The sequence below is a fragment of the Oncorhynchus masou genome, chromosome 27, assembly GCF_036934945.1.
Source record: "Oncorhynchus masou masou isolate Uvic2021 chromosome 27, UVic_Omas_1.1, whole genome shotgun sequence".
NCBI lineage: Eukaryota > Metazoa > Chordata > Actinopteri > Salmoniformes > Salmonidae > Oncorhynchus > Oncorhynchus masou.
The window spans coordinates 39,487,550-39,497,457 of record NC_088238.1 but is presented as its reverse complement, the minus strand read 5'-3'; the positions used below and the strand labels follow the sequence as shown (position 1 = coordinate 39,497,457).

Below are 9,908 nucleotides of genomic sequence, written 5' to 3'. Positions count from 1 at the left end.
AGCCACTAAACTCTGTAACTGTTTTAAAGTCACCTGTGGCCTTATGGTGAAATCTTTAAAACGGTTTCCTTCCTCTCCAGCAACTCAGTTAAGAAGGACCGCTGTATTGATATACCATCCAAAGTGTAATTAATAACCTCACCATGCTCAAAGGGATATTCAATGTCTGCTTTTGTTTGTACCCATCTACCAATAGGTGCCCTTCTTTGCGAGGCATTGGAAAACCTGCCTGGGGCCTGTTGCACAAAAGTAGAATTAAGACATCCGGGATAAATGACTCAGCTGAGCTCAATGAAGCCAAAACATGTGCGTCCAGGCTTAATTGGTTGCACAAAGACCAAGCCAGGATGAGCAGACACGGATTCATTAAACCAGGTGAAACCAATCCTGGATAGGTGCGCGCTCACGGCTCACTCAAATAGACCCCGCCACAGATCACAGATTAACTGATTTACCATGGCAACTAGAGCCGCGTACTTTTCCCCGTCGGAAGCACAAATCCTCATGGAGGCATACGAGGAGGTAAAAGATATAATTAAGAAGAAAGGCAACACCGCCACAGTGATAAAGCAAAGAGAAAAAGCGTGGCAAAGTATTGCAGACCGCCTGAATGCGTAAGTAGTGCACAATTACACACTCACCGCTCCGCTGAAACATCACAATTACAATTCAAATATTTAATTCACATCTCCAAAAATGCAGTTGTACTGTAATTATGAAACGGTTAAATTTTTAATTGAAATGCACTGCAGATATGAGTGAAATTGTGTAAAGTAACTCCATCACACTGTATAAAGCTATGATAAATTTTTTGATATTTTTACTGAAAACAAGACAAAAATACCAAGTAATTTTTTGCAGTGTGACTCCATTAAATGTGTGTGTGTGTGTGTGTGTGTGTGTGTGTGTGTGTGTGTGTGTGTGTGTAGATTAAACATGAACGGGCCAAAACGGCCATGGCAGCAGGTCAAAATCCAATACAAGAACATTCTGCAGAATGGTATGGTCCCTGACTAATATTTAACAAAGCACAAGCATATATTGTACCCAGAAGGTGCCTGCTCACACATTGTCTGTACTGTTTTAGCAGTGAAAAAGAATACCCACAGACAAGGCACGGGTGGTGGGTCACCAAAGGCTGACCTTACCCCAGCAGAGGACATGGCCTTGGAGCTAAATAAAGGCAGGCCCGTCTTAGAGGGGATCCCTGGGGGAAAGAGACGAGCATAGGTTCCTCCCAAGATGCCACCCGCTTCATTCAAGGTATGTCCTTCCATCTCTACATGGGATACAACCACATTCATATTGAATCAATTTGGACTGTCTGACTTTGGTTTACCTATTGCCTTGCAGTGTCTGGCAGCACTGTGTTCCTGTTAGAGCCACCAGCACAAGCACCAGACGATGCTGATCCAGTGAGTACTCCATCAAAGGCATACTGTAGGCCTGGCATGTCTTGTCTACTAGCTTCAATATGAATCCGATTAAATGTGATAGGGTGAAGGCCCCAGTGCAGCAGCAACAGCACATGATGGAGACGATGATGAGGAGGAGACCATCTCTCTGGATTCCAGAATGCATGAGGTATCATGTTAAGACTGTGAAAGTACTATTTACTCTACAATGGTGAGGAGTCCTCATCAAAATCAAAAAATCTAATTTATTTTACAGGACCCAGATGCTATACAGTGGGAAAACCAGCCTGGCAACATAGTGCGTATTAATAAAAGGACACCACATCCTGCCAAATTCCAGCTGCGCTAATTGTATTGTGTTCACAGAGCTCACAAGCTATCAGAAAGTTGTATGGCAACCACCTCCGGCGCCAAATAGAACTGGCAGACATAGACATTCAGTACAAGAAGAAAAAGATGGAAAATCTTGCACTGGAGTCCGAAATAAAAAAGAGGACAATTAGGAAACTGGACCTTGAAATAAAAAAACTTGAGAGGGAGGTGAGATATGCCTTCAATGTACACTGTATGCTAACTGTAACACAAATGTATTAATCATTATTTTTCTTTCCTCCCCAGCTCCAAGAAGATGACACAGCTCAAAATAAAAATTAGGTATATTCTCATAAAGTCAAGTGAGCCATGACATATGAGCTCTTATTGTGAGCACACAGGACGGTGGCATCTTTCTAAGGTTTTTTTATTTTCCCAGCAATCAGTACAACCAAGTCATCGTTATAAGGCATCGCCCTCTTTTGCCCACCCCCCCAGCACCAGGTGTGGCCACTAGCCTATATGAAGGCCCAAAATTGTGTGTTCCTTTCTGCTCTGACAATGGCATGCCCATTCGTGCGAGATGTGGTGGATGAAGAAGCACTTGTGCTGAGGAGAGCCTTCAGGCGAGAAAGGGTCTTCAGGGACCGGTTGGACCCACTGGCCTTCCCTGATGACCATCTATATGAAAGATACAGGTTTTCTGCAGATGGCATCAGGTATCTATGCAGACTACTGGGTCCCAGGATTAAGCACCGCACTGCACGGAGCCATGCACTGAGTGTGGAGCAAATGGTTTGTGTGGCCTTGCGCTTTTTGCTAGTGGAGCCTTCCTGTACTCAGTGGGGGATGCAGAACAGCTGAACAAGGCCACAATTTGCCGCACAATAAGGAGTGTGTGTCTGGCTATCAAAGCATTAGCAGATGTCTTCATCTCCTTCCCTGACCACAGAAGACTGTGACATCAAAGAGGAGTTCTATAGGATTGCAGGAAAGAGGATCTACAAATTACAGGACAACTGTTAACACATAGTAGGATACTCATTACTTTGTGTGACAGGTTTCCCCAATGTCATTGGTGCAGTGGACTGCACACACATAAGGATAAAAGCCCCTCAGGTGCCCATGAGGCCGATTTTGTGAATAGGAAATCCTTTCACAGCATTAATGTTCAGGTGAACATAACTTTTTGATATTGTCCATTGACGAACACTCTGCATTGCCAGTGATGTGCATTGATTGGTGTAATATTCCTCATCTTATGATTTCAGATGGTCTGCAATGCTGACTGTGTGATCAGCAATGTTGTGGCAAAATGGCCTGGCTCAGTCCATGACTCCAGAATCTTTCGAGGCACTGATAGATTTCAGAGGCCCATCACAAGGTAAGCCACACAACCCCTATTTATAACCATCATGGCTGTGTCAAGAATATCACTGTGTTTATGAGGTAGTAATGATGAGATTTTGTGTTGACAGGTGAATTCTCTGGTGTGTTGCTGGGAGACAGGGGGTATGGCTGCCAGCCTTTTCTCCTGACACCTTTCACAGACCCCCAGGAAGCACAGCAGGCCTACAACCATGCCCATGCCAGGGCCAGAGTTGAAATGACCTTTGGCCTCCTGAAGGCACGCTTTCACTGCCTTCACAAATTAAGGGTCAGCCCTGTTAGGGCATGTGATATTACTGTGGCTTGTGCTGTCCTCCACAATGTGGCCTGCCTGAGGAAGGAGAGGGCCCCCAGAGTGCCACCAGCCATGGACTGGGACAATCCGGCAATCTTCCCTGATGACGACAGTGGTCGGCTGCTGAGGGACCAATATGTGTTGAATTATTTTAGTTAGTATGTGTGCTTTCAATTTTGGTTAAATATGTCCTGCGGTGGCAGAGGAATTTGGGTTTTTTTGGGTTCGTTTTTGACGAATTTGGCCTCTTATGATGTTTGTGCGGTATACTGTGTGTAATACAAGGCTGCAGGGAGGCTACTGCATCCATTCATTTGTCTGTTCAGTTGATGTGTATGGATTTGTCCTGCATTTATTTTAGTGTGCAGACATGCAGGGTGTGTTATATACAGACCTTTGAATGTGTATGTATCATTTTGTATAATATGCTTGGATTCTGTGCTTTCCATCTTGTAGAGTCACTGTGACTTCAGTTTCGAAAGGAGCTGATGGTTTACCTGCTTTGTTTTGTCCTTATTCAATAAAGGAACATAATGTTACACATTGTTTTTATATTCATATGGAATGTGTATTTGTTTATATGACAGAGTACTAGGGCCACACTGAAGAAAAAGGATAAAGTCATACATTTATGAGGCTGGTTCTTTCTGCAGAAAAGCTACATATTGTTTTTACAGTTTTGATACTTATGACAATGTGATACTTAATATTCTGGCACATCAGCATGTCTTTGTTTATGAAACCATACTGAAGTACAATTTCACGAAATACCCCACATCTGTCATTTTAACAACTGTCCTCCTTTAAAACAACTGGTTACAATATTATGACTTGTGTTTTTTTCCCCTCTGTGGCCCTAATATTCTATCATTTTATATATAGCCTTATAGTCTATGGGAAACTGTAAATTATCTAATGATAGCAACATCATCTAAAAATCATTTTTTATCCAAAATCATTGAAATTAATGATCACAAACGTTTAAATAATAACAGTGGGTCTAGTTATATGTGATAACAATGTATAGTGAGCAGTGAAATAACTATTGGTTTCCATTTGTGGTGACTGCTGACTGACATTAGGGATGAGATTAAATAGATCCTGGAATTTAGCCTGGTCTGGAGCAGGCTAGCTCCACAGAATAAATCTCCATGGTAATTTATACCATAACATATCCTCCTGCCCCTATCCATCTTTAGTGCAACCGGATTACGGATCAATTGAGCCAGGATCACCAAGATATCCTGGCTTAATCCCTTATCCTAGTTTTGTGCAACAGGCCCCTGGTCTTTGTGATTGAATCTGTGTTTTAAATGCACTGCTCGACTGAGGGACCTTATAGATAATTGTATGTGTGGGGTACAGAGATGGGGTATTAATATAAATAATCATGTTATACACTATTATTGCACACAGGGTGAGTTCATGCAACTTATTATGTGACTTGTTAAGCAACTTTTGACTCTTGAACTTATTTAGGCATACCAAAGAGGTTGAATACTGTACTCATTGACTCAAGATATTTCATATTTTAATTTTAATTTAATAATTTGTAAACATTTCAAAAAACATAATTCAACTTTGACATGATGGGTTATTGTCTGTAGGCCAGTGACAAAAAAAAATCTCAATTTTAATTCAGGCTGTAACACAACAAAATGTGGAACATGTCAAGGGGTGTGAATACTTTCTAAAGGCACTGTACATATTTAGCTTCCAGTCAATGTATTTATACCAGGTTGAGAGTCTCATCTTTCAGATACAAATAGAACTGAGTTGGTTAGTTAATAGACCAATAAAACAGAGTTCCAAATAGCTAATTTTCCCCTACCCACTCAGACCAACTCCCAGGCAGTCCTAGCAAAATTCTTGCTTGAGAAATTGCTCTTTGCTGAGAAGCTATTTTTGTTTCTTTTTCACCATTCTAATTGGGGGGAAACACACAGTAATGTACCTAACTGTTACCCAAAAACATCTGTATTGGACTTTTAAGCTCAAAATATGTTTGCACTTTTTGGGTTAAATGTAATTTAAAATCACACGAAGCATAGAAAAGGTAAAGCATTTTCCATTCAAATGCATTCAGTATGGGATCTTACCTATAACTGCCATCAATAGTAGAAAACACCAGAGTATATCCATAGCATGGGTTCTCTTGAGACCCACGATTGCTCAGCGGCAACCGCTATGTTAACATGACATTCAACAAGAGCTGAGGTGCATATTACGCTATATATACAATGACTTAGAAGTGACTAAAGTGAGGTGGTCTGTGTCAAACGAGCTGTTGCTTCAATATTTAACCATCACCTCTCTTTGATCTCTAAATATGATTTATTATAGCCTTGGTGTGAGGACAGGAGGGAAGTGATGCGATGGCAAGGCAATACATAAGAGATATGTAGCTCCAATGGAGCTACCATTGTAGAAGATAACAAAGGGTTGTAAATTGTATAGCTTGTTATTCACATGCGGCAATAAATGTTCTTCGTACCTTATTTTTATTTTTTAATTCTCTGCAACCAACCAACCGATCAACGCTCTAGATGCAAGGACTGACAGTCCATGACAACCACATGATTTCTTTAACCATGTTTTGAAGCTATACCTTGTTTGTTTACAATGGAATGGTTGGACAAATGCATTAATGAATGAATGAATGTGTCTTGTTTTGGATTCAAGGTTTCCAGCAAGACAATAACCCCAAGTACTAATCAAAATCCACCCCAAAAATGGTTAATTGACCACATAATCAACATTTTGCAATGGCCATCTCAGTTTCCAGGCTTGAAACCCATTGAAAACCTGTGGTTTGAATTGAAGGGGGCAGTCCATAAGGAATTGTGTAAGATCCATCCCAACGTGTTCTCCAATCTCATAAAACATTTGAAGACAAGGCTCAGTGTTGTTATCCTCGCAAGGGGAGGTTGCTAGAGTATTGAACATTTTGACCCCTATCTTCCTGAGACATTTTTTGTATTACTTGTTAAACATCTCTTTCTCTGAGCAATTGTATTAGTATAATTAGCATAGAATATAGCTCAGTATTTGCATTCTTTATTTTTATCAGGGGTGCCAATAATTATGGACCTGACTGTATATGACTCTGCAACACTACAGCACAAGAGGGTTCCAATGCAATCCAACACATTTATACTACCTTATAAATTAACTTAATTTTTATCAACGGTTTTGCAGTAATTGAATGGAATCAGCTGTGAATTGGTCAAGTGTCCATGAGAAAGTTCACTGTGACTTCTGTTGATCCTGCAGTTACTGCAAGCCGTCCTTTGCCAGATCCATCTACAGGAAACACTTGCTCGCACTCTCAATTGTATCTCTGTTGAATGGTTTATCACGCTCCCAATCTCTGATAAGAAGCGGAATGTGATACTCAACTCATGCGATTCCTCCATGGAAAACTCGCTGACAATGTCTTTTCAACACAAGTAATTATTTCACACAGGTCAATTCCGTCTGTTAAAGTTTTACAACACTGACATGAGATAGTACTAGGGCTGTTACGGTGACCATATTACCGCCACACCGGCAGTCACGAGTCATGAGCGCAGTCACATTCCATGTGACCGTTTAGACACGGTAACGAGGCTACTCCACTCTCTGAATGCTGCTGATGGTCATTAGTAGCCTCACAAACTTGCTGACTGCCTGGCACTCAGCACTCTATTGTCCCTCAAATCACTCTGACATCATTGCAAATGTTTTCGAAGAAATCTAGTCAAACACCCCATGAGGTCATGCTGCGCAACATTTGTATAGGCTATGCGTGAGAAAACAGAGTTTTGATGGCCTCTATTTAAAAAAGAGGATCCTATCAGCTTTCTATAGACTAGGCCTACTATATTTATTTATTTATCAGATTTACTAATGTAAGCACATTGCTTTGTTTTACCTGGCATGAATGTGAACCACAGGAAAAGCGTACTCCATTTCCTATATAAATGCATAGATGACATGTTCTTTTAATTCCCATGTACCTGTTCCGAGACGGGTGGGGGGGGGGGGATAACCTGGCAGGGGGTCTGCCCTCAGAATTTTGGGGGGCGTCTATAGCTCATTTCCTTCATTTCTAGGACTGGCCCCAACTAAAAAAAAAATACTGTCCCAGAGTATGTTTGGAATATTTATTTATTGCACAGAAGGACAAGTTGACCAATAGAATATGTCAACTTTTGTACTATGGGGGAATAGTAGATTGACATGTTTTTGCTGTTCGTTAGGCCTGCTCATCTTGTTGGCTCACTAAAAGTAGGCTAAATGTTGACAGTTCTAACATCTTCAATATGAGAATTCAATAGAGGGACATGCATTTGCATCCCCGATGTGTTTGTCTTCACTTGTAGCGTACTTCTTAGCTGAGATGTCTGTGAGAAGGACCCGATCACGTGATGGGCATTGACTAATAAGAATTGAGATATCTGAGAGATCCATGTGAGTGAGAGGTGCTTCGGAGCACAGCAGCTAGAGGGGAATTATAATTATTATATTCAGCCCAAGGGCATAACGGCCACTTTGATTGCAAAAGGCATGGTTTTTTAGGTTACATTGCGGCCACACTAGGGGCATGCCGCTGGGATATTTGAAGCCTGGTGAGAATATTATCAAGTGCTTGTGCACAAGAAACAAATCAGAGCTCATGCCTTTCATGCAACTTTTTCAAATCATCATTAGAATTAGAATGTATTAAAAATCTAAACATATATCCCAACGTTTGTATCACAACTAAAGTTGCATGAATTAAGCCTATAGGAGGACCTGTTTATTTTTTTAACCACTCAACACAGAATAGCCGCGCGCGCGTGTGTGTGTGTGCGTGCGTGCGTGTGTGCGTGTGTGTGTGTGTGTGTGACGATCGGTGCTGCTTAAGACTATGGAGGATTTTTTTTAAATGTTATGAGCATGTTCTTATTTCTATTACAGCATATTGGGTGACTGTCATTCATATTCCATTCACCCAGCTCAATATTACATCAATAGTTTTAGGCTCCTACATGATATTCGATTTTTCCCTATACCTATCATGAGGTTGCTTCAACCTAGTCTACAAAATGGCGCCACTTTGGTTTTAGAAGTGGGGGGACATAACCTGGTGGGGGGGGGGCCGCCTCCATATAGAAGGTTTTCAGCCAGACCGACCAGACAGCCCAAGCCCCCTGCACGCCCGACCCCCATCAGTCTAGTCGTAACTTAACTCTCTCCCAATACAATTTCCTTCCCAGTTCATCTCTTTAGTGTTTTTAATTCCCAAGGGAAAGGTTTGGAAACAACAACAAAAAACACCTCAAATGTACATTAATACACAGAAATAGCACATCCTCCATAGGACTGAGCAGCCCAGCCTCTAGGGATTGCCTAAATAGGAATCTCCCCTGACTTGGGCATGTTTTCAATACAGACTCCTTTAGTCGGACTGAAATTCCATATAAGGCATCCAGACCTTATGAAAGTTGCTCAGTATACCCTTAATCTTGTAATAAATCAAATCTAGTGACACATAACTTGACATTGTGGGAGGATAACCAACCTTCCAATTAATGGCAATGCTTTTCTTAGCTGCTATAAATGCTTGGTTACACAGTTTCTTCAGATAACCGTCCCCAGTATCAACATTTCCACGCAAACAAAAACAGGGTGATTTCACCTCCTGATGATTATTATGACTGACCATGTTAGAACAAAAAAAAACAATGAATCATGCTTTCTTTCTATCCATCTGTCTCTCGTCTGCAGGTATGTCTTGATGTGAGAGAGGAAGCCAGTCCCGACATCGCCACCTCACCCACTCTTAAGATAACCTTCAGGCCAACTGGGGGCCCAAGGCTGGTTAGGAGACACCGCTAGAGACACTGTAATTGTGTTGAACTGAGAGAATATTAGGGTAGCACTGTAATTCATGAAACATATGCTGTTTGCCTCTGTTCTTACCTCTTTCCCTTTCTCTCTTCTACACCTCTCTCTCCACCTTGTCTTTCTTCCTCGTTTTATAATGCACACCATATGTGCATTGAAGTATAGATTGAACTTGTATTTATAATATAATATTACAATTATCATAATTAGAATGCATGTATTATGTATTTATAACACCTGGATAATTAACGTATTTCAATAAAGTGTTTCACATTCTCCACTGGTTGAAATTAAGTATCACATTGAAATACTATTCTGTGTCCTCAGATTAATGCAGATGAAGGGAGTTAGATATGCATAGTTTTTTTTCTGTATATTTGAATTACAAACCAGCCTTTACTTAAATCATGTTTCTAGTCTATTGTATAGTTACAATGTGTAACCATTGATGTCCCAGGAGCAGGAGTGGTAAACACTGTTGAAGTGTATAATTGTCAGTCATACATGCAGACACAGCATCATTCAAAGAATGGAGATTGATACACCTGGTATTGGATGTGACTGAAAAAGAATGTCTCACAGAGATTCATATGCAGTAAATGCTTTAGCTAGCTTGATTCTTTACA

At 40.9% G+C, this 9,908-nt stretch overlaps 1 long non-coding RNA gene across 1 annotated transcript; it reads left to right on the top strand.

The window, feature by feature from the left end:
• Positions 1 to 234: 234 nt before the first annotated feature.
• LOC135515348 (uncharacterized) lies at positions 235 to 1,182 on the top strand. Its single transcript, XR_010451795.1, has 3 exons — positions 235 to 614; positions 930 to 1,000; positions 1,088 to 1,182. It is a non-coding gene; the product is annotated as an uncharacterized LOC135515348 (long non-coding RNA).
• Positions 1,183 to 9,908: the final 8,726 nt, after the last annotated feature.